The sequence below is a fragment of the Anabrus simplex genome, chromosome 12, assembly GCF_040414725.1.
Source record: "Anabrus simplex isolate iqAnaSimp1 chromosome 12, ASM4041472v1, whole genome shotgun sequence".
Lineage (NCBI taxonomy): Eukaryota > Metazoa > Arthropoda > Insecta > Orthoptera > Tettigoniidae > Anabrus > Anabrus simplex.
This window is the reverse complement of record NC_090276.1, coordinates 22,552,934-22,580,348: the sequence shown is the minus strand read 5'-3', so window position 1 is coordinate 22,580,348 and position 27,415 is coordinate 22,552,934.

Genomic DNA, 27,415 nt, shown 5'->3' with positions numbered 1-27,415 from the left:
GACTGAATCAAAAAACGCCTATAGTGAGACTTAAAGGTGTAAATCATTCCTTCGTCCATAGGTTGAACAACGCTGGTTGTGTTAAGTGGAAACCAGTCTAGCTTGACAATGGAAAGCAACACATGTGGGTGACAAGTGACATTGTCGAGAAAAAGACTCACTTTACGATTTTCCTTCTTCGTCCTACAGTTAAGTTCGTTCAGCCATTCTGCCATTAGAGCACTGGTCATCCAGGCTTTTCCATTGCTTCTCCAAGTTACCGGATGATTGCGCAAGTCCAAGTTTTTAAAACACCTTGGTTCTTTCTGCTGGTTTCCCGATTACCAGCGACTTTTCCATTTCACCCTCCATGTTACCATACAACAGTATGGTAAGTCTTTCTTTCGACATTTTAACCCCACCACACTTTTCCCCATGAAGCGTAAGTGACTTTGAAGGCATGGCTCGAAAAAACAACCCTGTTTCGTCGGCGTTGAATATGTCTTTAGGTTCATAGCCAGAAATTACATTTTGCAGCTTCAATTCCCACTCGGCTACTACATTTCCATCCACGTCTTTGGACTCTCCAAAGACTTCATTCCATACGATAGTGTTGTCTTGTTTGGAAACTCTCCAGCCACCTAGTTGATGCTTTAAAGGCAACGACAACGGCAAGAGCCTCATTCTGTAGCATGGTCCACTAACCGGAAGGGTTCTCGAACGGGCACTGACGAACCATTCTCACACTAAATCATAGATTTCTTCACTGCTTGTTACCTTAGATTCCTTCTTCATTTGTCCATTCCCCTCCATCCACTGCTTAGTAATGTCGTCCTTATGTTTTAAAGTCTCATACACTTGAGTTTTTCCACATCTGAAACGTGGCATAAATTCACGCACAGACACCTTTTCCTTTTCACTCGCTTCAATAACTTTCACTTTCTCATTCAGTGTCAGTGATGTATACTTCTTAGCCATCGTGCTGTCTTCAAATCTGACACAAATTTACTGACGGGACACAAAATGAAGGAACTGTTTACCGTATAATTGGGTTCAAGTTGTACATCAAGATAAAGAGTCAGGCAATTAGTGGAGATTTAAATCCCATTCTACCAGGAATTTGAGAAACCTGGACCTAATTAGAGCAGCGTGTTACGATCTATAAACACCTGATTCTTCCCCTGGCGAAATATGTATGTTCCTGCAGTACCGGGTATGCCGAAATAAATTTGACAGCTAAAGCATCATTTTCGCATTATACAGTAATGATTTTCATAATTTCTTTCCGTTTCCATATTGAACGGATTCCGCTTTATAAATAACATGCAAAGCCATATCCAGCGCTCCGGGACCATAACTTTCGTACACTTTGCACAAGTTTCCGCTTTATAGACGGCCCGCTTTGAGCAAGTTTTACTGTGCCTTTCAGCGTCCGGTCTGAAAACCTCTTCATTAAGCAAGTGCTTCCACAATCATCTATTTGTAACTATTTCTCTGTTAGTTCCTTATCATTAAGTCGCTAAAAAATTGAATCCAGATATCGCTTTGGTCTCCCACTACCTTATCCACCCGGCGCAACAGCCCTTAAGGACCATGGTCCACCAGGAGACCGCTGCTCAGCCCGAAGGCCTGCAGATTATGAGGTGTCGTGTGGTCAGCACGACGAATCCTCTCGGTCGTTATTCTTGGTTTCCACTACTACTCACACCTATAAGCGAATCCATTATTATCCAAGATAACCTGTCCTCCTCCATTTGCCTCACATGACCCCATCATTGAAGTGGTTTATACGTACATCGCTATCGCTATCCTTCGATACCCTTTGTCTCTTCATTTCAAGGACCCTCCTATCATTTCACCGAACTGTTTTTACAAACTTCACAATTTCTATTGTCCGTTACTTCCATCTTTTGAATAAGACATTCTGAGTCCACCCAACTTTCGCCCCCGTACTGTAAAATCTGTCTCAAAACATACCAATGTAAAAATTGTTCTTTGAAAAGAACAGACTTCCTTTCTACAAAATACCGTCGGGTCACACCTGTGAGGTACTGCAATAGCTTTGCTGCACCTTGACTCAGTTTTACTTAGTGTGCTATCATCCTGGGAGAATACACGTTCTAAGAGAAACCCTTTATATAACAAATATTTATATGTATTATGTAAGCCTATACGGTGTTAATCAACTAAGAATGTTACCTGCAATAATACATAAACCTTTAAAGAAAGCGAAAATCAGTTTATAGTCCGGTTGTTTAGGCAGTAAGAGATTAGAATGCGAACTAATTTCTCTGGTCGGAAGCGGTGGCTTCCTCGCTCTTCCATAATGTAGCGGGAGTAACATAAGTTCCAGGAGGTTCAGTTAGGTCGGGCCCCTAATGTTTTTGCTTAAGTCTCAAAGCAGAACTGTTACCCGGCATAGAGTATACTTCTTGCTCGTTTGCTTCCTAACATTCTTTTTCTTTTTCAAGGTGCCATATCAGATTCCCCTAACGTTGGCAATCACTTTGGCGAATGTTGTCCATTGTCTTGCTAAACGGAAAAGATTTTCAACACAGTGAATGACAATCCATTCTTTGATGTTTCCAAGAGATGATGTTCGCCTTCTCCCGACACTTAGTCGACGCTGTATTTTACATTGTGCAATCCCCTGTAAGATCAGGTAACGGTCATTTCTCAAGATGCGGCCAAGGTATGAAATATTACGGCGCTTTATTGCTCGAATGAGTTCCCAACTTGCCCTTGCCCTTCTGAATACTTCCTGACTCGTTAGTCGAGCAACCCACGGAATCCTGAGCATCTTCCGGTGGATCCCCTTTTCAAAGGTTTCCAAACATTTCACTGATATGTTCATGAGGGTCTATGCTTCCACACCATATAACAAGACTGACCATCCTTTGTCTAAGTTTTAAATTTAGGTAGTCATTACAAAAAAATCCAATTTTGTAAATATTCTTCATGCTCTTGCTATTCCCTGTTTCACTTCTTACTCAGGATCAAGTTGTTCGGTGACAATGGCAGTCAGATATTTATAAGTCGTTACTCTCTCATCTGTCTGAGGTTGAGCTGTAAAATTGCCTCAGCATTAGCAAGTCTGCCGGCCCCGTGCTGTAGGGGTAGCGTGCCTGCCCCTTACCCGGAGACCCCGGGTTCGATTCCCGGCCAGGTCAGGGATTTTTACCTGGACCTGAGGGTTGGTTCGAAGTCCACTCAGCCTACGTGATTAGAATTGAGGAGCTATCTGACGGTGAGACAGCGACCCCGGTCTGACCACACGACACCTCGTAATCTGCAGGCCTTTGGGCTGAGCAGCGGTCGCTTGGTAGGCCAAGGCCCTTTAAGGGCTGTAGCGCCATGGGGTTTGGGTTGGTATTAGAAAGTCTGCTGAAGATCATGAACTTAAACTTGTTTACATTTACTTTTAGTCCTATTTCCTTCTACTGTACTTATTATTAAACAGAAATTGGACACCATCATTTTGATTGTCACTGTATCATCCGCATATCTTATGTTGTTAATTACACAACCATTTATTTTTATTCTATCTTTGTGATTTTCCAGAGCCTAAACTTCCTGACTCTAGCAATGTTACTACATGGCTCGGATTCGAACTAGAAGTACTTTCCCAAAGTGTGGATAACAGCTGAGATTACAAAAACGGAACTATACTATTTTATATGCCTAGCATTAGAACCAAACCAAACTCCATGGCACTACAGCCCTTGAAGGACCTTGGCCTACCAAGCGACCGCTGCTCAGCCCGAAGGCCTGCAGATTACGAGGTGTCCTGAGGTCAGCACGACGAATCTTCTCGGCCGTTATTCTTGGCTTTCTAGACCGGGGCCACTATCTCACCGTCAGACAGCTCCTCAATTCTAATCACGTAGTCTGAGTGGACCTCGAACCAGCCCTCAGGTCCAGGTAGAAATCCCTGACCTGGCTGGGAATCGTACCCGGGCCCTCCGGCTAAGAGGCAGGTACGCTACTCCTACACCGCGGGGCTGGCAGCATTAGAGTAATAGATATTTTTTAGAGTTGAGGTTCTTTTCAAAATTCAATGTGTATGGCAGTTCTCGAGAAAACTGAATATATTCGAACATGCTTATTTGCTAGCGGTGTGCTGCCTATTCAGATTAATTACTAACCAGGTAGCCAAGGCATGTGTTGCGGATTATTACGTGCTCATGCGACTGCCATCCCACCATCTCCGGAATTTCCTGGAAGGAATGAGGTAGCAGGCTGGGACATGCCTGAGGGCATGCGATGGCCTCTGCTTGTATCATGCCTTTCGTCTGGTGTCCCCGTGTATTTTCTGGAAGACTTTACTAGAACTTTTCTATTCTGCCGGAACCCGGAAGATACTAGAACATCACCACCAAGTGTCCACCTCCGCAGCATAACGGTTAGCGTTATTAGCTGCCGTCCTCGGGGGTCCAGATTCGATTCCTGGTACTGCCAGAAATGTAAGAATGGCAGGAGGACTGGTATGCGGTTGAAATGGTACATCTAGCTCACCTCCATTGGTGGGTGTGCCTGAAGAGAGATGCACTGCCTCGGGATGAGGACACGAGTTTACTGTCCGGCTCCATGGCTAAAGGGTTAGCGTGCTGGCCTTTCGTCACAGGAGTCCCGGGTTCGATTTCCGGAGAGGTAGGAGATTTTAACCTTAAATGGTTAATTCCGTTGGCTCGGGGACAGTGGTTAAGTGTAAGAGAGGGCCAAGATCCCTAACTTCGCCACCTACAAAGGCATAATAAATAAATAAATAAATAAATGAACGATGAAATGGCGTATATCTTTTAGTGCCGGGAGTGTCCGAGGACACGTTCGGCTCGCCAGATGCAGGTCATTTGATTTGACTCCCGCAGGCGACCTGCACGTCGTGATGAGGATGAAATGATGATGACGACACATACACCCAGCCCCCTTGCCAGCAAAATTAACAAATTATGGTTAAAATTTCCGAGCCTGCCGGGAATCGAACTCGGGACCCCTGTGACCAAAGGCCAGCACGCTAACCATTCAGCCATGGATCCGGACAATAAATAAATAACACGCAGTTACCTACGCATGGCAGGGTCTGCCCTGTAAGGGCTGCACTCGGCTAGAAATAACAATGCGGAAAAAAAAACTACCAGGCTCGTCGCGAACATGAGGAGTGTTGGTTTTTGAGCAATAGTAGTATTAGTCTTTTCTTTTTTTTTTCTTTTTTTTTTTTTTTTTTTTTTTTGCAAGTTGCTTCAGGTCGCACCGACACAGATAGGTCTTATGGCGACGATGGGACAGGAAAGGGTTAGGAGTAGAAAGGAAGCGGCCGTGGCCTTAATTAAGGTACAGCCCGGCATTTGCCTGGTGTGAAAATGGGAAACCACTGAAAACCATCTTCAGGGCTGCCGACATTGGGGTTCGAACCTACTATCTCCGGAATGCGGAGCTGGACTCCATAGTCATAGCACGTTCACTCCGATCGATAAGTAGCAAATGAAAATAATAAGGAAAATGATATTGATTTATGCCCAATTAACTAGTTCTACGGTTTCCGGAGATGCCAAGGTGCCGAGATTTTGTCCCGCAGGACTTCTTTAATGTACCCGTAAACGACAGGAGGCACCTTCAAATACCGCCGGACTGAGCCACGATAGAACCTACTAAGTTGGACTCAGAAGACCAGCGCTCTATCGTCCAAGCTACTCAATCCGGCAAAAAATTAAATCAAATTTTTAAAAATCACTCTCACACTCTCTCTCTCTCTCTCTCTCTCTCTATCTATCTATCTTCCTCTCTCTTTCTCTCAGCAGTTGAGAACGCAAGATATTTGTTTGCATCAAAAAATATGTAAAATTCTAATTAGTATATAACCAAAAGTCCGCCTCTGTGGTGTAGTGGTTTGTGTGATTAGACCCGGGTTCGATTACCGGCTCTGCAACGAAATTTATAGAAAGTGATTCACTCAGCCTCGGGAGGTCACCGAGTAGAGGGAATTCGATTCCTGCTTCAGCCATCCTCGAAGTGGTTTTCCACTCTCAAGGCCTCTGCTCAGCGGATGAGGCCACCCGGGCGCGGTACTGGTCCACCTCATCAGTTGTATACCGGATCAAATACTTCACGCTACTGGACATTGGCCTTAAGGCGGTAGAGTTGGGATCCCTCGCCGAGCCCGGGGGGAAAACCAAATATGGACGGTGTGTCTGTCTGTTAGGTCATTAGCCCAGAGGCTGGTTGGATCCTCAAATAGCACCACCAAAGGTTATGCGGTTATCAGGAAACCGCAAAAACCAATGGCAGCACCAAAATGAGGCGTACTAGGCAAGACGAGGGAGTGAGGTAGTTTGCCATTGCTTTCCTCACTGGGTAAGAAAGTGCTATTGCAGCACGACTGACCCTATGAGCAACACCTTTCATAACACTCAGATGCACTAGTCGTGTTCCGAATGCCATTACTCAGCACAACACATACCCCACCAGCTTCCATATTGCCACAGCTATGGATGAGACTGGGAATTCGGTGAAAGCTACACTTTACTCTGGCCTGTGCCTGGAGATGGATACAAAAGTACTGTATCCATCAAGAAATGACAGCACGCAAATCTGGACGGTAAACGTATTAAATAAATAATATCATCAAAAGTGTAAAAATCAAACTCTGTTTAACAGAGTCGAAAGACTAGGTAGTTGCTTCACGTCGTACAGACACAGATAGGTCTTATGGCGACGATGGGATGGGAAAGGCCTAGGAGTTGGAAGGAAGCCGCCATGGCCTTAATTAAGACACAGCCCCAGCATTTGCCTAGTGTGAAAATGGGAAACCACAGAAAACCATCTTCAGGGCTGCCGACAGTGGGGCTCGAACCCACGATCTCCCGGATGCAAGCTCACAGCCGCTCGCGTATACGCGCACGCCCAACTCGCCCGGTCGGTCGAAAGGATACGTCCTGCTGACCACATGACATCTTTCTTATAATCTAAAAGCCTTCGGGGTTTTTGCACCATGAGGTTTGTTTGTTATCAGGTCTATTGTCATAAACTTTGACCCATTTCTCGAAGAATAATCACTGTGAAACAACAGTTCATATCACCGAAGATGTCCAGTGAATCAAGAAGACGATCTACTGGATATGAACGTTTTTAATCTACCTTTATGCATTATTAGAAGAAAAAGAAAAAGGAAAGATGTACATTTTGTACATTGAAGAAACTTTATTACATGAAGTCGTAGTATTGAAATTTGTATTTCATTTCTAAATTACTTTTTTAATTGATACAACTGTCTCATATGACAAAGTTTGACATTTTATGAAAACAACTGTGAACAAAATAATATATTAAGGAAGTTTAGGATTATTTCTCATCCACATAAATAATTAAATTGTACTTCTATCAACAAAAATAAAATTCTCACTGTAGGTGGCATACCTTGCTTTACCTACTAAAAACATGAAATAACAGAAATAAAAAATCAACATAATTAAAACAATATAAAATGGAAACATGAAATATATCTGTAGTTTTAGTTTTACACAAACAGAGATGTATCTGTTGTTGATGAAGTTCCATTTGACACAATGTCTCTTGATACTGGCAGAAATATCCGCCTTTTTTAAGGTGATGAATAGGAAACAGCCTTAGTACTTCCTGTTCATACTGACAGGTGTCTCCAACAATGAAGTTCTCAATGAGATAAAAAATAAAGCACATAGTAAATACATAAATGTTGTCTTACACTGACCATGTCACTCTAGTAGTTGAAATTTTATTTAAGTTTTACTTTTTATATTTTTATATATCTAGACGACTTCGTCATTGACGAGTTTTATTTGATACAGATAAACGTCTCTGTAGGAGTCGTACTTTGGAAAACAAGTACATGGGGTAAGTAAACAATTTTTCTTGACAAATTATTTTGCCACAGTTGAGGCAAACCTACTGCATCGGGGAATTAAAAGGCTCTTGAACGTCCTAAATGACCACCTGGATGTTAAATTTACTGTTTTCTCCTCCTCCGAACCACGTTGGCAGGCTCTGCAGTGATCGCGGCATGAATGCGCAATGATGCCCCGGCATGCATTCCAATAGCAGCCGGGTCGATGGTGAGACACTGTTTGAGGGTCCTCAAGCTCATCACAGGATAGGTCAGGGATCTTACTTTGCCTCGCCAAGCAAGAGGTCTTCCTCTCGCATCAACTACCTCCAAGGTACCTCGAAAAATACCTGCACGATCTGCACGATCCTCAGGTACATACTGCAACAAAAAATAACACACAGAAATTTTATGCACTCATTTTCTAAAGCTGTTTCTAATATCTTAAGGGGGGATGTAATTGTAAATGCATGCTTTTTGTAAAAAATATTTGCAACCATAGTTATTTAATTAAAGACATGAAATTTTGTGTGCATATAGATCAATCTTTTTCTTCCACCGCTTTTCGCACATGTGTAGTGTCACGGTGCGAACTGTGTCGCGCATGTGGATTTGGCCATGTTTTACAGCCGGATGCCCTTCCTGACACCAACCCTACATGGAGGGATGTAATTACTATTGCATGTTTCTGTGGTGGTTATTTGTGTAGTGTGTTGTCTGAGTATGAAGAGGAAAGTGTTGGGACAAACACAAACACCCAGCACCCTGGCCAGAAGTATTAATAAGTGCGGTTATCATCCCCGACTCGGTCGGAATCAAACCCAGGACCCTCTGAACCGAGGGCCTCGACGCTGACCATTCAGCCGATGAGTCGGACCGTGCATATAGATAAATAACTATAATAAATGAAAAGACTACTATGAGCTACTTAGATGTAAGGCATGTTCCTAAATATTATAAAACATTTAACAGTTACAGTATGTCCTTTTCTCATAAAAGCCATAACAGGAATTATAATGATGCAATTCATTTGAAATTTTATTGTACGAAGTACCCATTACAATATGAATACTGAAATTATATGTGCATATTAGTGTTTTACTTAAACGTTTGGACTTCATATTCTGAAAAAATGTATCTTAGAGAAGAAAAAATATATTTGAAAATTTGGTTATCATATTCAAATATGAAAAATGTTTAGCCTTTTCTTAAGAACTATAAATCACAGAGCTATGATTTTTCGATTTTCGTTATGCATTGTGGAACATATGGAACTATAATTGTAATGATTACTTATTTAAATGTGTATTTACAGGGTATTATGTGATGAAAAAATATCTTTGCAAATATAAGTGCAACATTTTAAAGTGAAAAACTAATATATGCCTTCTATAACCATACAATTTATAAACAATGTAAATTACACTATGTACATTACAAAAACTAGTTTCCAATATATCGATTTTGACACCAAATTTATTATATTCCCCTTTAACAGATTATGGTAGAACTGGTATACAGACTCTGAGAAGATGATATCTTCATACATAACTGAAACATAATGGGCTGAAAACAAAGATGTGAACATGATCTAGAAGTTTAAACCAGGACATGTTTCTGTGCTGCTAAAATTGTTTTTGAAAATTCCTTGTTATTTAAGAAATATTGTCAATGGCCATGTTAGGTGACTCACTGTATAAAATATAACATGGCCTGATCAATATTGTTATTGGTATTACTCGTATACAGGAACACATAGCCTATGTGGAATGGAGAGCCAATTATGCTATCTGTTCAATACAGTTATGATTTCCGGGGAGATGTGTGCCTCTGCTGCTGGTGTTATCAGAGGAAGTAATTAAGTTTGGGGGTAGGGCGATCTAATGCAATCCTCGCCGCAAATCAACTGACCACCCCTTTCCCCACCCTTTCCCTCTTCCCATCCACACAATAGCGATGATGAAATCCGCTTTAATAATTTACGGTAGAATAGCTCTTATTTGCTTCCACAGAGCTCTTGTTTTGGACCCAAAGTAGCCTGGTAGTTGTGAATGAATGATCTATTCATAATGTATGGAAGAAACTAGTCATCAGTTTAAGTTTCTAAATTTGCAATTTACTTTAAGGCAAGTGGGAAATTTTTAAGTTTTGAAATTTTTACCACTGATAATTACAACCTTCCCCTATGTACGGAACTAGAACGAAGTGGATTGAATGAACATTCCATATTTTAGCAGAAAGTAACTAGAAATTTCTCTAAATCAAGGTTAATGTTATTTTCTAGCTCTGTAGCTCGATTAAAGCATAGAAGAAGTCTCCGAAAAAATGATCGCCTTAGATAATGAGTAAGACATGTGAAAAAAGTCAGTTTACAGAAACTGAGTTGAAAGTAAGACACAAGGTTCAGTCACACATTTTCCAATATCAGCACCTAAAAAAGCCTCATCCAGCATTATCTGAGTGTTTGTTATGACACTGCCGGCAACTTCTTCACACATAGTTCTGGAACATATTAGTGAAAACCACAGCCTTCTAGATCAAACTGTTACAGAAATGGGTAACTTCAAAGAGAAGCATGACCGAAGTTGTAAAATTCCTCCCTTCTGCATTAACATTCTAAAATATTGTTCTTATCATAATAAATTATCATAATAAATTATCATAACAAATTATACAACATTTCATTCAGCAGATTCTAAATAATTTACTGAGAGAGTTGGCCGTGCGTTTAGGGTCGCGCAGTTGTAAGCTTGCATCCAGGAGATAGTAGGTTCGAACTCCTGAGGATGTTTTTACGTGGTTTCCCATTTTCACACCAGGCAAATGCTGGGGCTGTACCTTAACTAAGGCTACGGTCGCATCCTTCCCACTCCTAGGCCTTTCCTATCCCGTCGTAGCCATAAGACCTATTTGTGTCGGTGCGACTTAAAACAAATTTGTAAAAAAAAGTCCAAATAATTTTACGAGCCAACACTCGGAAAAAGTCATTTTAAATGGCTTTCCTCACTACCTTAGTTTGTTTATTTAACATCTACAAAGTCAATACAGTTTCAGTCACAGATAATACCTAAAATAGACGATAATTGTATTCAGAATGTAACAGCAAGTTCGACCGAAACCGTGACGGGGTGTATAAGAAGGAACTGTGTTATTTGCTACAATACGGCACAACTGTCAACGTCCTGTTCGTATACAGGAAAAAGTGAATGTATGCCTTTTTTGCCTTACATCCTTACGTCGTTAGCCTCGTGTCAGTAGATTTACTGGCACATTAACGAACTTCCTACGGGACAAAATTCAGACACTTCGGCGTCTCCGAAATCCGTAAAATTAATTAGTGGGACGAAAATTATTATTATTATTATTATTATTATTATTATTGAAACCTGCGGCAACATTCTGAAGAATAAATTGTAAATATGTTCATAAAGTCTGGCCGACCTCCCTTGGTCAACTCCTCCTCTCTTCCTACCCCGATGGTATTAGGATTATGAGGTCTCGGGAGTCTTCCATTTTCACGCCCCTTCTTTGAAGTGTCTAGTTCTCTTCCATTTCCCTTGATATCGGTGCTGAGAGAGGATGGCTCAAGTTGTACGTCCTCTTAAAACAATTACCAAAACCACCACCACCATCTTAGACTCGTTTCCCGGTACGGAGTCGGGGATGAATTGAGTTGAAATTATACACAGGGACACTGTTTTATCTATGACGGAGATTGTCACTCGCCCGGTCGCCTGCGCTGCGAGCTTGTCTCCCGCCAAGCACTTTATGGCCGGTTGCGGTTTCTCATTCCAACCTTAGTTGAAAAGCTAATAAAGATGAAGTGAATGAAATTGAGTAAGGAGGTTGCGGTATTTGAAAACGAATTGCCCCGGCATTTGACTGGGAATGAAAATGGCAAACCTGATAAAACATATAATAATGTATGTGATGCTGATAACTAAATACACAGAACATTCTCACCCACCTGTATGCTAGCGTACAGCAGATGACCATGGCAGTGAATGCCCACCAGATACAGCCTGTCTCCAGACTGCTGTATGAAGTAGACTTTCTGCTCGGCTCTCAGTTTGTGTACAGGAAGAGTATGGGTACACTCTACACCGGCCGCGATATTGCCACTGTGTTCCTGCAGAGAATGAATCAACCTTACAGTTAGATATTTCAAACTAACGTTCTATCGAAAGGCTCATGCAATTGGGTTAAATTAAGCTATAACTACCACATGTGAAAAACATACGTTAAAGACACACATGGGTGATAGTAACCAGTTCGCAAATTCTATACATTAATATTATAATATTTTAGCCCTGCTCAATAGAGTCACCACACAGCTAGACTCACAGAACAAATACACAACCTTAAGACAGTTATCAATTACAAAAGCCGAGGTGGACATCCCTGGGTAGTGGTCCTAGTATATTTTCAGAAAGCTTATGACTCTGTGGACAGAGACACCCTTATCTCCATACTGTGGGATCTTGGTCTGGATGGCAAGAGCTTACGATTGATTCAAGCCACTCTGAGGAACACGACGTCCAAGGTCAGGTTCAGAGGTGAACTATCCGAAAGCTTTCCAATCAGAACAGGAGTTAGACAGGGTGATAGTCTCTCCTGCATTCTCTTCAACTGTGTCCTGGAAAAGATCATTAGGGAATGGAGAACGATGCTACCACCGGGAGCTGGACTGAAGCTTGGGTACACCGGGCGAGTTGGCCGTGCGCGTAGAGGAGCGCGGCTGTGAGCTTGCATCCGGGAGATAGTATGTTCGAATCCCACTATTGGCAGCCCTGAAGACGTAAAGCAACTTATTTGATTTATATTTAATATGTGGGCTAGTAATTGGGGACACAGGTATTTTTACATCTAATTTTATATATATATGCGTTGTGACTTTCAGAGAACTGTGTAAAACCATTAGGTAGTGTATAAAATTTGAGTTATTATTATTATTATTATTATTATTATTATTATTATTATTATTAACTACTTAAGTGTCCGGCTCCATGGCTAAATGGTTACCGTGCTGGCCTTTGGTCACAGAGGCCCCGGGTTCGATTCCTGGCAGGGTCGGAAATTTTAACCATTATTGGTTAATTTCGCTGGCATGGGGGCTGGGTGTATGTGTCGTCTTCATCATCATTTCATCTTCATCACGACGCGCAGGTCGTATACGGGAGTCAAATCAAGAGACCTGCAACTGGCGAGCCGAACACGTACTCAGGCACTCCCGGTACTAAAAGCCATACGCCATTTCATATCACTACGTAAGTTTTGTCCTGTAATATAATAGGCAAGTACAGTTGTAAATCTGAATGTTAGATGACGCATAGGAAAGCAGTTCACAGAATGAAGACCAGATGGCAGCAGCAAGCATTGAATGTTGTTGCTGCTGTCTTCAGGCTCGCTCCCACCTACTGGAATTCAATCGAACCGAACAGACGAAATTTCCACTCGACCGCTCACATCTAGTGGAACAGAATCGAACGAGAAACTTCAAGTTTGCAATGGACGCTCTGATAGGTGTGAGGAGACAGAAAATTATGAGAGATCGGAGAAGTTTCTGGGAGCATGAAATTAACAAGAGAGCCAAAAGAAGAGTATTCAAAATAATTTGAATGTTTATTGCGTGGTGAAGCTGAGTCTTGACGGCAGGCCTACTTCAGAGTTACTGTAGGCCTATTGAAATTTCAACAACCATTTCGGATAGTACAATAATTCAACATAAAGTTCTAATTTTTCAGGAGGAAATGCTACCTCAGATGTAATTGGAGTCCGTGATCATTTTTAAAACTAATTTAATGCTGTAGTTTGCGTCCTGTGGCAGGATGAAATCATTAATCGAGGTAGCTTCAACATATTTTTTCCCTTTTTACAATTTGCATTACGTCGCACCGACACAGATAGGTGGGCTAGGACCGTCGCTTTAATTAAGGTACAGGCTCAGCATTTGCCTAGTGTGGAAATGGGGAACCACGGAAAACCATCTTCAGGGCTACCGACATTGGGTTTCGAAGCCACTATCTCCCGAATGAAAGCTCACGCCTACGCGACCTTAACCGCACGGCCAACTCTCTGTAACATTAATTAAAGACCATGAAGTGGATTTATTGTCCACAGCAGATCAGTTTCGTATGCTATTTGTTAGGAGTACGTGTAAGACAGTTTGGAACCTAGGGAACGCCACTTATGAAATCGTTCACTGTAAACATACATCCCATGTGAGATGTGATGTCAATTATCGTACTGATATGCTGTATGTGGACTCGAACATAACATGATTTTATGATAAAGTCAACAAAAATTATGAAATAAATTGGATATAGATTACAGTAACCTACCACAAAATGAAATATTCTAATAAGTTTGATTTTTCATAGACTTGCTTATTTCCTCCCAGGCAGTACTTTTTACGTTGTTGTTGCAGTAATGCTCTTAGGTCTTGTTGTAGATGAAATTATATTTTTGAACTAGAGTGGTAAGTTTTTCCGTGTCTAGTATTAGTAAGTTGAATAAACTATCACAAAACAGAACGTTCTCTACCGTATCCAAGAAACAGCTGACTTTACAGCTGAAGCTGATACACATTTGCCGCCAAATGGTCGTCCGAAAGGTCTCGATCCGAACGTCTGCGAATTTTCACGAATCTTGATAATTCAGTTCGCTCTGCTAGTTGAAAAATATTCTTGGTAGAGAATCCTGTTCCGTTCGGTTCGATTCGATTCGACTCGTGCGATCGCCATCTCTATCCCCCGTTTAAACACATGTTGAAAACAAGTTCGGTTCGGTTCGATTCGATTCCATTCCACTAGGTGAGAGCGGGCCTTTATCAGTACAGACTACCTACAACCTGTTTTCCATTTAGAGACCGGGTCAGGGATGGAATGAATTAAGCCCCCATCTTGCGGCGTGGATAGGAATTGTGCCGGTTGCCGAAACCTGTCGCACACCTCTGGGGCAATGATTATTGACTAACGGATGAAATGAAATGATATTGGAGAGTGTTGCTGGAATGAAATGATGGCAGGGAAAACCGGAGTACCCGGAGAAAAACCTGTCCCGCCTCCGCCCTATTCACTAGCAATATGGATAGACTGTCAGGAACAGTATAAGAAGACTAGAATGGAATACAATGACTAAAGAGGAGTGGTGGAAGGAGAGGCAACAGTGGAGAAGTACCATCAACACCCCAACCTGGCAGGAGCTGGACAAGGGTAAATGAAAGTGATGATGATGACTATTTACTTACATCTCTGATGTGTTTTCCCATGGAGAGCAGACGATCCTTCCAATTACACTCCGTTACGGGACAGTCTATGTCCTGGTATTCACACACAGCCTCGTGCTGGGGAGCCTGTTCTGTGGACATCTGCATCAAGCAGCCGTTCTTTTCGTACCGACATGGTACTCGGGTAGGTTGAGGAGGCGGAACCTGAATAATGAGATACAAAAATACATAAAGAGGAAGAAAATATCTCAAAAGTTAGTAAGGAAGACACAACACTGCTGTAGCTCAGAGAGGCTGTAGCTAGGTAAGAATCTGTAAATGAGCATATTATGATAATTTGTTAATTTCTTTTAACTCATACCATCGTTACTTGTACCTTATTTATTCGGAACTAAGCATTACGATACAGTTATCAACAGCCGTACTTTTCCCTTTTAGAGCATAATCTGACTCCATGTAACTTGCTGTAGTGATTCATACAAAACAGATTAATTTGAACATGTCAAGCGGATGAAAGAAGAAACACTGCCAAGACAGATGACAGGGAGGAGAGGACGAGGAATACCAAGATTACGATGGATGGACTTAGTGATGAAGAACAACGTATGAACCTGGACTGGAACACAGTGTTGAGTGGGGTATGGTGAATTGAATTGAATTGAATTGAATTGAATTGAATTGAATTGAATTGAATTTATTGATCATGATTTACATGCCACTGAGACTGAAAAGCCCCTTTATGCAGCGTCTTCTTATAATACAATGCAGATTTATGAAAACAGTAACTACATTTTTATAATATTAAAGTATTAAACTAAACAAGAAACTAAAAAAAAAATGAAAATACAGATACCAAATCCAGTAAGGTTAAGACATACATTATATAATAAGTAAGAAAGTAAATCATTAAGCCCTTCTGTTATTCTGGACTACATGGGTTTAAAGAATATAAAGCTAAAGCAGAGAAACAATTTTCTTCGAAATATACATATTCCTGATTGTTCGACACAAGAATGCCTGATCTCAGCCTCTTGCGTACTCCTCCAGAAAGATAGATGTTAAGAACTGCTTTAGTTGGGTACAGTTAGTGTTACTTGCGAAACGGTGAAGATTAAAGACGTTAAAGATACGTGATGCAGTGCAAACAAAGGATTTGTTAAATTTAGTAGTACGATGAAGGGGAATTTGAAGGGTGGTTTTTGTAAACCTATTATCTCTGTTATGTACCGACTTCATAGGTTTAAATGCATTATAAAGGTAGGATGGTGTCTTCAGTTTGAGAATTTTCTGCGTAGCAACAGCTACTGAGATTTCCCGACGTTCATGGAGTTTCAACCATTGTAGCTGTATGTAATATGGTGTTATGTGTTCATCACGCCTGGCATTTGTAACGTAACGAACACATGCGTTTAGGACGATGTGGAGAGGAACCATACTGGTTTCAAATGGAAAAGGGGAAATGATGATAATAATGATGATGATGATGATGATGATGAGGAGGAGACATAATAACGTTATATTGGGTCCCTGTGCAGTATGAGCTAGATTTTTTGCTTTTCGTCGCACCGACACAAGTCTTATGACGACGATGGGATAGAAAAGGTCTAGGCGTGGGAAGGAAGCGGCCGTGGCCTCAATTAAGGTACAGCCCCAGCATTTGCCTGGTGTGAAAATGGGAAACCACGGAAAAACATCTTCAGGGCTGCTGACAGTGGGGTTCAAACTCACTATCTCCCGGATGCAAGCTCACAGCTGCGCGCTCCTAACCACACGGTCAACTCGCCCGGTTGAGCTAAATTTATTAAGACAAATTATCTGCTAATCTAATCGACCGGATAATGATAATTAAGAAAAGGGTTGTAATTTTTAGGAATAAATAAAGAATATATTCTCATACTTTATTATATTTCCCTAAAATTCTTAGCTAGTTTGGGCTGGGATGACTTGGGAGAAAGGAGACGAGCTGCTCGACTAAGTGGTATGTTCCGAGCTATCAGTGGAGAGAATAGTGGACCGGGCGAGTTGGCCGTGCGTGTAGAGGCGCGCGGCTGTGAGCGCGGGAGATAGTAGGTTCGAATCCCACTATCGGCAGCCCTGAAAATGGTTTTCCGTGGTTTCCCATTTTCACACCAGGCAAATGCTGGGGCTGTACCTTAATTAAGGCCACGGCCGCTTCCTTCCAACTCCTAGGCCTTTCCTATCCCATCGTCGCCATAAGACCTATCTGTGTCGGTGCGACGTAAAGCCCCTAGCAAAAAAAAAGAGAATAGTGGGAGGACATCAGTAGACGAATAAGTTTGAGTGGTGTCTTTAAAAGTAGGAAAGATCACAATATGAAGATAAAGTTGGAATTCAAGAGGACGAATTGGGGCAAATATTCGTTTATAGGAAGGGGAGTTAGGGATTGGAATAACTTACCAAGGGAGATGTTCAATAAATTTCCATTTTCTTTGCAATAATTTAAGAAAAGGCTAGGAAAACAACAGATAGGGAATCTGCCACCTGGGCGACTGCCCTAAATGCAGATCAGTAGTGATTGATTGATAGGATGTTTTCAACATTGAGTTGCTTGCCTGAAGGACTAGAACTGTGGATTTTTTTTCAAAATTCACTTTTTATAGAATTTGACCAAAGAATTTTCCGAGTGTCAGGGGTTTAAGCATATCATAACTCACCTTATCTTCAGTGGACATGAAAAGTTCCAAAGTAGATTCGTCTATCTGTGGAACATCCATGTCCTTCACGGGTGTGCTGGTAGCTCGAGGTCTATCCAGCTCTGGCTGAGGTAGAGCTTTGGATTCGTACTCCATGACGGAAAGTGGAGTAGAAAGTGATGTCTCCGGAATGGTTGGTGCAACCAGCTGACCTTCTGAAGTAGAGACCATCCCTGAAGGAATGTCATGCACTGGTTTCTGTTCTTGATCTCTCTGAAACAACTGTTAAAAACAGCTATATTATTTTTAATTGTGAATCATAGCAGGTTCTCGTTCCGTTGTCGATTAAAGACAAGGAGTGTGGGGAAATTCTAGGCGGCCTCACTTGTGCTAATGGAAATGCTAATACCAGTGGCGTAGCCAAGGAGGGAGGGAGGGTGGGGGATGTTACTGGCGGTTGGAACCTCCTCCATGGGATTTTTACAAAAGATAAGGTAAGGGTGTATTCTGGCCGAAGGCAGGTCCGAACCTCCCCAGAGGTGTGCCTGAGCTGGAGTTTACGTACGGTAGGGGAGCCGGTTCCTTTCCGCTCCTCTATTCCCTTCTCCCCCCCCCCCACCAACAGCGCGTGGCAACCCATCCAAATATTGACCACGCCCAATGTTGCTTAACTTCGGAGATATCACGGGATCCGGTATTCCAATACGGCTACGGCCGTTGGCTTTACAAAAGAAAATAAACAGTAAGAATGTTATTGCGTTTAAGTTCCACTAACTACTTTTGCGGTTTTCGGAGACGCCAAGGTGCCGGAATTTAGTCCCACAGGAGTTCATTTACGTGCCAGATGTATTTGAGCACCTTCAAATGCCACTGGACCGAGTCAGGGTCAGAAGGTCAGCACCTCAATCGTCTGAGCCACTCTCCCCGGCAGAAAATAAACAGAACTTGACAATAAACAACTGAAAGTCGACTCAGTGGGTTGGCTCTCACAGAGACAAAATCGTAAAACCAACAGATCTCTTCAGTCTATTTTCTAAGAAGCCTCGAAAGTTGGATTTTAGATTGTAATCTGAACGCACCATTGACTATAAAACTATAGACCTTGATCATATTGCCCTTGTTCTGTATTTTTCTGGTTATTTTTACAACTTGCTTTACGTCGCACCGACACAGATAGGTCTTATGGCGACGATGGGAGAGGAAATGGCTAGGGGAGGGAAGGAAGCGTCCGTAGCCTTAATTAAGGTACGGCCCCAGCATTTTCCCGGTGTGAAAATGGGAAACCACGGAAAACCATTTTGAGGACTGCTGACTGTGGGGTTCAAACCTGGTATCTCACGAATACTGAATACTGGCTGCACTTAAATGGCTGCAGCTATCGAGCTGGGTAATTCTGTATTTAATGTAAAATTTTGTAGTGTACTGCAATCTGTATATCAATAAAATCCACTTATATCGGCAGGGGCGTAGTAAGGGGTGAGAGATAATGGGGGTTAGACTCCCCTCCATGTAATTTTTATAAAAAGGAAAGTTTGTTAAAAATTAAAAAGGAAAGTAACAGAAACTGATAATATATAAATATAAAATAAGAGTTTTGTCTGTACATTGCTCATAATTTGAAAAGAATGGTATTTCTGTATCGGTAGTGGCCACAGTAACAAAGGAAGTGCACTTTTTCATTTTCGGTAATTTATGTCTGTCTGTCTATATGTATGTATGTACGCGCACTACGAGAAAATGGATGAAGAGAATTTAATGAAAATGGGTATGTAAAGTCGCGGAATAAGTCGCTACAATCTAGGCTATAAATCAATTTATTCACGCTAAGTGAAATGGTAGTTTAGGGGAAGGCCTAAAATATAATTCTCAAATGTTTATGTTATTAGTGGTCCTATCGATAAATATTATATAACTTAAGTTATATAGAATTAAATTTCCGATCATTTATGTCTTATACATTTTTACCGTACCGGCTATGATAATAGACTTTGTGAATTTAGTCTTTTGTTGATTAGCCCATATCAACGCCGAGCATTGGTAACATGGAAATATCGTTTAATCCTGTTAACTGGCGATGGTTTTTGTCATGATTGTTTTGAAGTGTAAAACCGCGTGGTCATTGGTCAATATTGACATGGAAAATTGTGAGGAATATTATAAAAATGAGACCAAATCCGTGCGAAGGAGCGATCGCTTGAAGAATACCATAAGAGGGAAACTGATCGACAATAACATTACAGTACATTGATCATTGTTGTGGTGTATACTGTCGCTCATCTCCGACAGATGGGATTACTGCTACGATCCGAGTAAAACAGCTTGCCTGAATATTGGCGGGAAGTAGGTGGGGAGGATAGGTTTGCACATTCCGTATGATTATCCCATCAAGAACGGATAATGAAAATCCACAGTCTGTTTCCCGTCTTTAACAATGGGCAGGAATGGAATGAATGAATCCCCCATCTAGCGGCGAGTATGGGAATTGTGCCGGCTGCCGTAGCCTGTCACACTCCTCTGGGTCAATGATTAATGGATCACAGATGAGATGAAATGGTATTCGAGAGTCTTGCTGGAATTAAATATGACAGGGAAAACTGAATTACCCGAAGAAAAACCTTTCCCGCCTCCACTTTTTCCAGCACAAATCTCACATGGAGTGACCGGGATTTGAACCACGGAACCCAGCGGTAAGAGGCCGGTGCGCTGCCGCCAGAGAGGCTCCTCAACGACGGTTATTACAGCTAGTAAATAATAAACTAAACACACATTCAGAGACATTATTGTAGAACCAACATATCTGTAATTCACTTAGCCTATATCAATGTCCTTATTACGACAAGTCATTCATGCACCTCCATTTTGTCCTATCATCATTATATAACTACAACTCCCCTCCCTCCTACCGCAATCACTGGATTCTGAATATACTATTGGCTATCACACACAATGTTCCTGTTGTAATAATATACAGGGTGCTCGGAAACATCTTGAACGGGGTATATGAGCGTGACAGGGTTGGTCATACTGATAAATACCGTTAGGAATAAAACTCCGTCTATTTTATTACTCTAATTTATTTCAGAATGACCCAATAAACACACACACACACACACACACACACAAGTCTATTCAGCTACGAATGGCCACACTTACTAATTACTGTATATTTACAAGTCTCTCTTCCTTTCGGCACAGCAGGCGGTCCAACCCGTTGCTATACCTGCAGACTGTTAATCCTTACTTTCAATTCCCGAAGATCAGTCACGTCATACATCAGCTGTGTGTGTGGACCGCTGGGTCTGAACACAGGACTACAGGCCACTCAACACACGATGACTGTTCGTTGGTTCGACTCCATAGACAGTCCACTACTTCACATGCAGTGAACAACCAAACAGCAACAGCTCAACTGTATTCCACAGCAGGGCGATACTCACAACAGCGAATATTAACACTCACACTCACGATAGCAGCTCCTCTCGCTGACTCACGGCGATCCTCACCTCTGTCGCCCTCAGCCTAGTCACCAAATCCCAACACACTGAGCCTCACACTGACGTCATCACAGAGTCCAACACTGATCCCCAATCCAGCACCAACTTTGACTCCACCACGGAGCACAACACTGACTGTAGCTCCACCATCGAGCCCAACTCCGACCGACTGTCCGCGGCTAGCCTCCCGTTTTATAGCTCGGGTGATTTGATTCAGAATTTTCGCGAGGCGACTAGAAGCAGAACATTTCCGTTGAATCTCTAAGAAACTCACAGGTAAGCCGTCCAACGAGAACAATACATGGAAATACCGGTCCCACGCCACAACCCGGATGGGAGATCCCAGGTTGTGTGGGTCACTAAGCCTCTTCCTGGGAGTACAGAGAGAGGCTACCATGGGGCTGGCACGCAACAATACTTTTATTGAAATTCGACATTTCGCACTTCGCGGGCGAATTCAAATGGGATTTGCGAAACAGTGCTGCTAAATTTGTACGCCACTCAAGATCGGCTTGAGGGCGATGCCGAGAAATCAGCACCAAACACCAAGCACATGTGTTTCAAACGGTGGCGCCGTAATGTGTTCATCATGGCGCGACCCTGTCAGTTCGGCGGTCCGTATTCAAATCGCTCTCCCCTGACAAAGTTTTCTTATTCGATTGCTGTTCTTAAGCCACGTGTAGAATTAGCAACACCACCTCGTAAAGCCCATTTGATTTCGCCCGCGAAGCAGTCGGATTGTCCGATTTTAGCAGGTGATGAATTGACAATGGTGCCAGATATCGTTTTTTTTTTCAAATTATTTATCAGTATGACCAACCCTCTAACGCTCATATACTCGGTTCAAGCTCTTTCCGACCATCCTGTGTACGAGGTTTGTCCGGAAAATACGTATAAATCCGTCGGGGTGACGTATCACGTATCGTGGAGGCGCCGCCAGGTGGCACTGCTGTTGTCGCCAATCTTCTCAACGCTCAGTTCGAGTCGGAGAGCTCTGCGTGTCAGTAGCAGTGTGCGGCTGCTTGTTGAAAGTTTTCACCTGCCGTCGGTATGGAGCTCTCTCTGATTGAGGAACAGCGCATCAACATCAAGTTTCTTGCCAAACTAGGTAAGAATGGCCGTGAGATTTTTGAGTGTTTGCAACAAGTTTACGGAGACAATCCTTCATCACGACAATGCGCCCGCTCACACGTCGCTCGTTGTGCGTGAGTTTTTGGCCCGAAGCTCAATCACCGTGACAGACCACCCGCCTTATTCACCCGATTTAACCCCTTGTGACTTCTTCCTGTTCCCGAAATGCAAAATGGTGCTTCGGGGGCGGCACTTGGGTGATGTGGAAGCCATCAAGGGAGAAACGACACGGCAACTGAACAGCATCACAACTGAAGACTTTCAACAATGTTAACAGTGGAAACGGCGTTGGCAGAAGTGCATCTTGTCTCAGGGAGAGTACTTTGAAGGAGACCATATTGTAATACCTGAATAATTGTCAAATAAAGTTATTATTCAACTTTTATACGTATTTTCCGGACAAACCTCGTATTTCTTTCTAACGCAATACTTGATTAGAACAACGAACATTTTTCATCCTCCTTGGCTAAATGATCATCGTGGAACCAAGAAATAAGACTTACCTGATCTTCAGTTGAAGCCAGATATTGGTAAATGAGTGGGAAGGACAGCTGGTCATTTAGTCGAAAGTTAGGGAAGTAGCTAGGCGGTTGTGGCTGTTGCTGTTGTACTTGCTGGTGATATTGTTGTCCGTGGAGTTCCCCGGCAGGTATAGTTTCCGATGAATACCTGTCTCCTGGGAAGGGCACAGTCGTCATCTCAGGTTCAACGTCCGGGAATGGGTTGCGGTAACACCTGGAAAATCAATAATAATTATATTGGATTTACGTCCCACTGACTACTTTTACAGCTTTCGGAAAGCCGAGGTCCCGAAATTTTGTCCAGCAGGACTTCTTTTGCATGCCCGTAAATCTACCAACACGAAGCTCACATATTTGAGTACCTTGAAATACCACCGAACTGAGCCAGGATCGGGCCCGCTAAGTTGGAGTCAGAAAGCCAGCGCCTTAACTGTCGGATCCACTCATCTCGGCAAGGAAAATAAAAGTTAAAAAAAAGATAGTCTTAATTTGGAGAATTTTGAACTATGTTGATTTTAAACATATTTTTATTCTTTCTTTTTTTAACGAGTTTACCCTCCACGGTTGGTATTTCCGTCGGACTCAGCCAGGGATTCCACCTCTACCGCCTCAAGGGCAGAGTCCTTGGGCGTGGGGCTTTGGGTATGGGGATACAACTGGGAAGGAGAGCCATTATCCCGCCCAGACGGCCTCACCTGTTATGCTGAACAGGTGCCTTGTTGGGGAAGGGAAGATTGGGAGGGATAGGCAAGGAAGAGGGAAGGAAGCGGCCGTGGCCTAAGTTAGGCACCATTGAGAAGTAAGGAAACCACGGGAAACCACTTCGACGGTAGCTGAGGTCGGAATCGGACCCCTCTTAACCCAGCTGACAATCCGAGGCTGAGCGTACCCCGTTCCAGCCCTCGTACCACTTTTTTTTTTCAAATTTCGTGGCAGAGCCGGAAATTTAACCCAGGCCTCCACGGGTGGCAGCTAATCACAATGACCACTACACCACAGAGCGGACAAATACGGGGTGTACCAAAACTCGACGGCAAAAATTTAGGAATGGGTTCCTGACATAGAGAGAAGGAAAAAAAAGTTTATGACAACATGGGTCCGGAGACGTATACTTACAGATTTATTCAAACTTTTGCACATGTACACCGTCCGTCTCTAACGGCAGCTGAAACACTTTGAGCATGTATTAGAGGAAATGTTCAAAGTGACGACCTTCAGCTTGAATACAAGCCTCCGCTCGTCAACGCATGTAGTTATGCACGCGATCAAAAATGCCTGGTGTAATGCGCACTGCCTGAGAGGTTGTCATAATTCGCTCACAAAGTTGCTTCATCAGGAACAGGCGTCGCATACACGAGAAACTTAACGTGTCCCCACAGGTAAAAGTCCAGGGGGTTCAAGTCAGGAGAGCGTGGTGGTGGCCAAGCAATCGGTCCTCCTCTACCTATCCAGCGCTCAGGGAAATGGGTATTCAGGTACCTGCGGGCAGGTGCGGGAGCACCATCCTGCATGAAAAACATTCGTCGACTGGATGCGCATGTCTTCCAAGTAATCAGGCAATGCAGTACGCAAGAAATTCGTGTAGTTCTGTCCAGTAAGCCTACGGCTTACGCTGACTCGTCCAGGCTCATATTGTTAAGTTAGGAACCATTTCGGCATTTGTATGGAGAAGAAGTAGGAAACCACGAAAAAAAAACCTTCGAGGATGGCTGAGGTGTGAATCGAACCACTCACCCCACCTCACTCATTTGACCTCCCGAGGCTCAATGGATCCCGTTCCAGTCCTCGTACCACTTCCCAAATTTCGTGGCAGAGCCGGGATTCGAACCCGCGCCTCTAGGGATGGCAGCTAATCACACTAACCACTACACCACAGAGGTAGATATTATAATTATAATGATTATTATTATTATACGCATTATACACCGCTCAGAAAATAAATTTGGTCCTTTTTTTTAAATATAATCTCATGCACACATGACACGCATACATGTTAAAATGAAATAGACACGTTATGAGAACAAACCCTCTTTTTGCAAAATTTAAAAATTCAAATGAAAAAGCGGTCTTTGGACACTCAGTACACGAAATAATTGCACAAATTCTCATAAACAATGTGGAGTGTTGGGAAATGTACACGGAAAAGATAATTGGGCTTGATTACAGTTATCTGAAAAATCCAAAACCAAACCCCTTGGCACTACAGCCCTTGAAGGGCCTTGGCCTACCAAGCGACCGCTGCTCAACCAACCCGAAGACCTGCAGATTACGAGGTGTCGTGTGGTCAGCACGACGAATCCTCTCGGCCGTTATTCTTGGAAAGCAAAGTCACCTCCGTACAGGCCATGAAGGCCCTTGGAGGAGTGGAACGTAAAGGCTTCCACCATTGTTAACCTCGGCACGTGATGGGGTAGAATGGTAGGCTCTACGCCCGGCCGCCTTTGCCCCCAGGAATTAACCTGGTACTCATTTTTGGTGTAGGCTGAGTGAACCTCAGGGACACATGCATCTCCGGAAGTGGAAATCTCGTTTTTAAAATTTTACGACTTCCTGACGGGGATTCGAACCCACGTCCTTCCGGGCGAACCGAGCACACCTTTACCGCCTAGGCCAGGCAGCCCCTATCTGAAAAATATTCTACTCAATTACGACTACTAATTACTTTTCAAGAAGTAGTCAGTAAAATGACATTACTTTAGAGAATACTAGTGTTAAGTACGCACTGATTTTTTTTTTTTCGCATGAGTTTTCATAATACAAAAGTTTGCAAAGAAAATATAGGCCTATTACTTTCTTTTTGGCATAAATATATCTTATGGGTGGGGATCATACGAAAATTTGTATAGCGCAAAGCGGCAAAATATGTGACAGGAGTGTAACCATAGCAGCTAATTAGGCTGTGATGAAATGAAATTGCGTATGGATTTTAGTGCTGGGAGTGTCCGAGGACAAGTTCGGCTCGCCAGATGCAGGTCTTTTGATTTGACTCCCGTAGGCGACCTGCGCGTCGTGATGAGGATGAAATGATGATGAAGACGACACATACACCCAGCCCCCGTGCCAGCGAAATTAACCACTTAATATTAAAATTCCCAACCCTGCCGGGAATCGAACCCGGGACCCCTGTGACCAAAGGCCAGCACGCTAACCATTTAGCCATGGAGCCGGACAGCAGACTGTGATGTAAGGTATGGATGGATTGTCAGACAATGTTACCTAGCAACCGTGCTGGCTGTGATGTATGGTATGGATGGATGGCCAGACAATGTTACCTAGCAACCGTGCAAGGTACGTCTTGTAGCTGGTGGTCATCTGACATTAGCAGCCGTTGATGGCTGTCTATGACTGGCAGACATATTAATTATCATTTGGTTTTCGCAAAGGGACAATTATTTTTGTACATAGAATCACTAGATCTTACTTTTTCTTCGTCTTTTTTGTCGTTTGGGCCTACTGAGGACCACGGGGCTCGTATTTTCTCTTCACTTGGGCCTTCTATTTTCTCCTATTCCAGTATTCCTTCATTTTCTGGCTGTGAGCCAGCTTTCTTTCCTCCGTCCACATAGATCTGCTGGTTCCTGTGTTCTTCCTACTCGTAAGTCACGTTGGAAAAATTCTCCGCTGGATGGCTTGCCGAAACTGTGGGCGGTCATGTATGGACTCGTGCGGAATCACCAATTGTTCCAGATCCGATTTGACCGAAAAGATCCACTTGTTCCTGGATGCCTTCTCTCTACTTGCCACAGCGAAGATCCTGTTTGTTAAGTCTGCAGGGGTTCATGAGGGTTAGAGGCCTTTTCCTTATACGAGTAAGGATGTATTTCTGATGTTTGTATAGCTCATCGTTGTACCGAATTCAGTAGATGCCTCCCTCTTCCCTTACGGGTCCCAGTATTCTCCTCAGGATCTTCCTTCCTTTGAGTTCTAGTTTTCTGAGAAGGCCTTTCCTGGTCATCACGAGACACTCGGAGTCGCAGAGAACAGATGGTGTTACTACCGCATTATAGTGCCTGAGTTTGAGGTTTTTGGAGAGGTACTTTGATGCGTAGATGCTTCTGCAGGAGTGATAAGCCCTCTCAAACTAGGTACACCTGGTGTCCATGGCTAGGTTCTCACTCTGGTTTGCAGAGATCCGCTCTCCTAGGTACTTGACCGCCGGCACCTTTCTGATGGTGGTATCTTCTAGCGGTATTGTGGAAGGGGCTTCCTACATTGGTCATGAATTCAGTCTTACGGATGTTGAACTTCAAACCAGCCAAGCTCTGCAGGAGATGGGTAGCTTCCTCCATACATGGTGAGGTCGTCGGCAAAGGCTAGATGTGAGACATTAAGGTTGTCTTTCTTCAACCCTTACTTTTATTTTTAGCACAGAGACATTAAGTGGCTGTCATTACTAGGCGATACTAAACAGACGGTTGGGACGATGGCCTTCTAACCCCAACGTGACAGGTTCGATCCTGGCTCAGTCCAATGGTATTTGAAGGTGCTCTGCTTCGTGTCTGTAGATTTACTGACACGTAAAAGAATTGCTGCGGGACTAAATTCTGCCA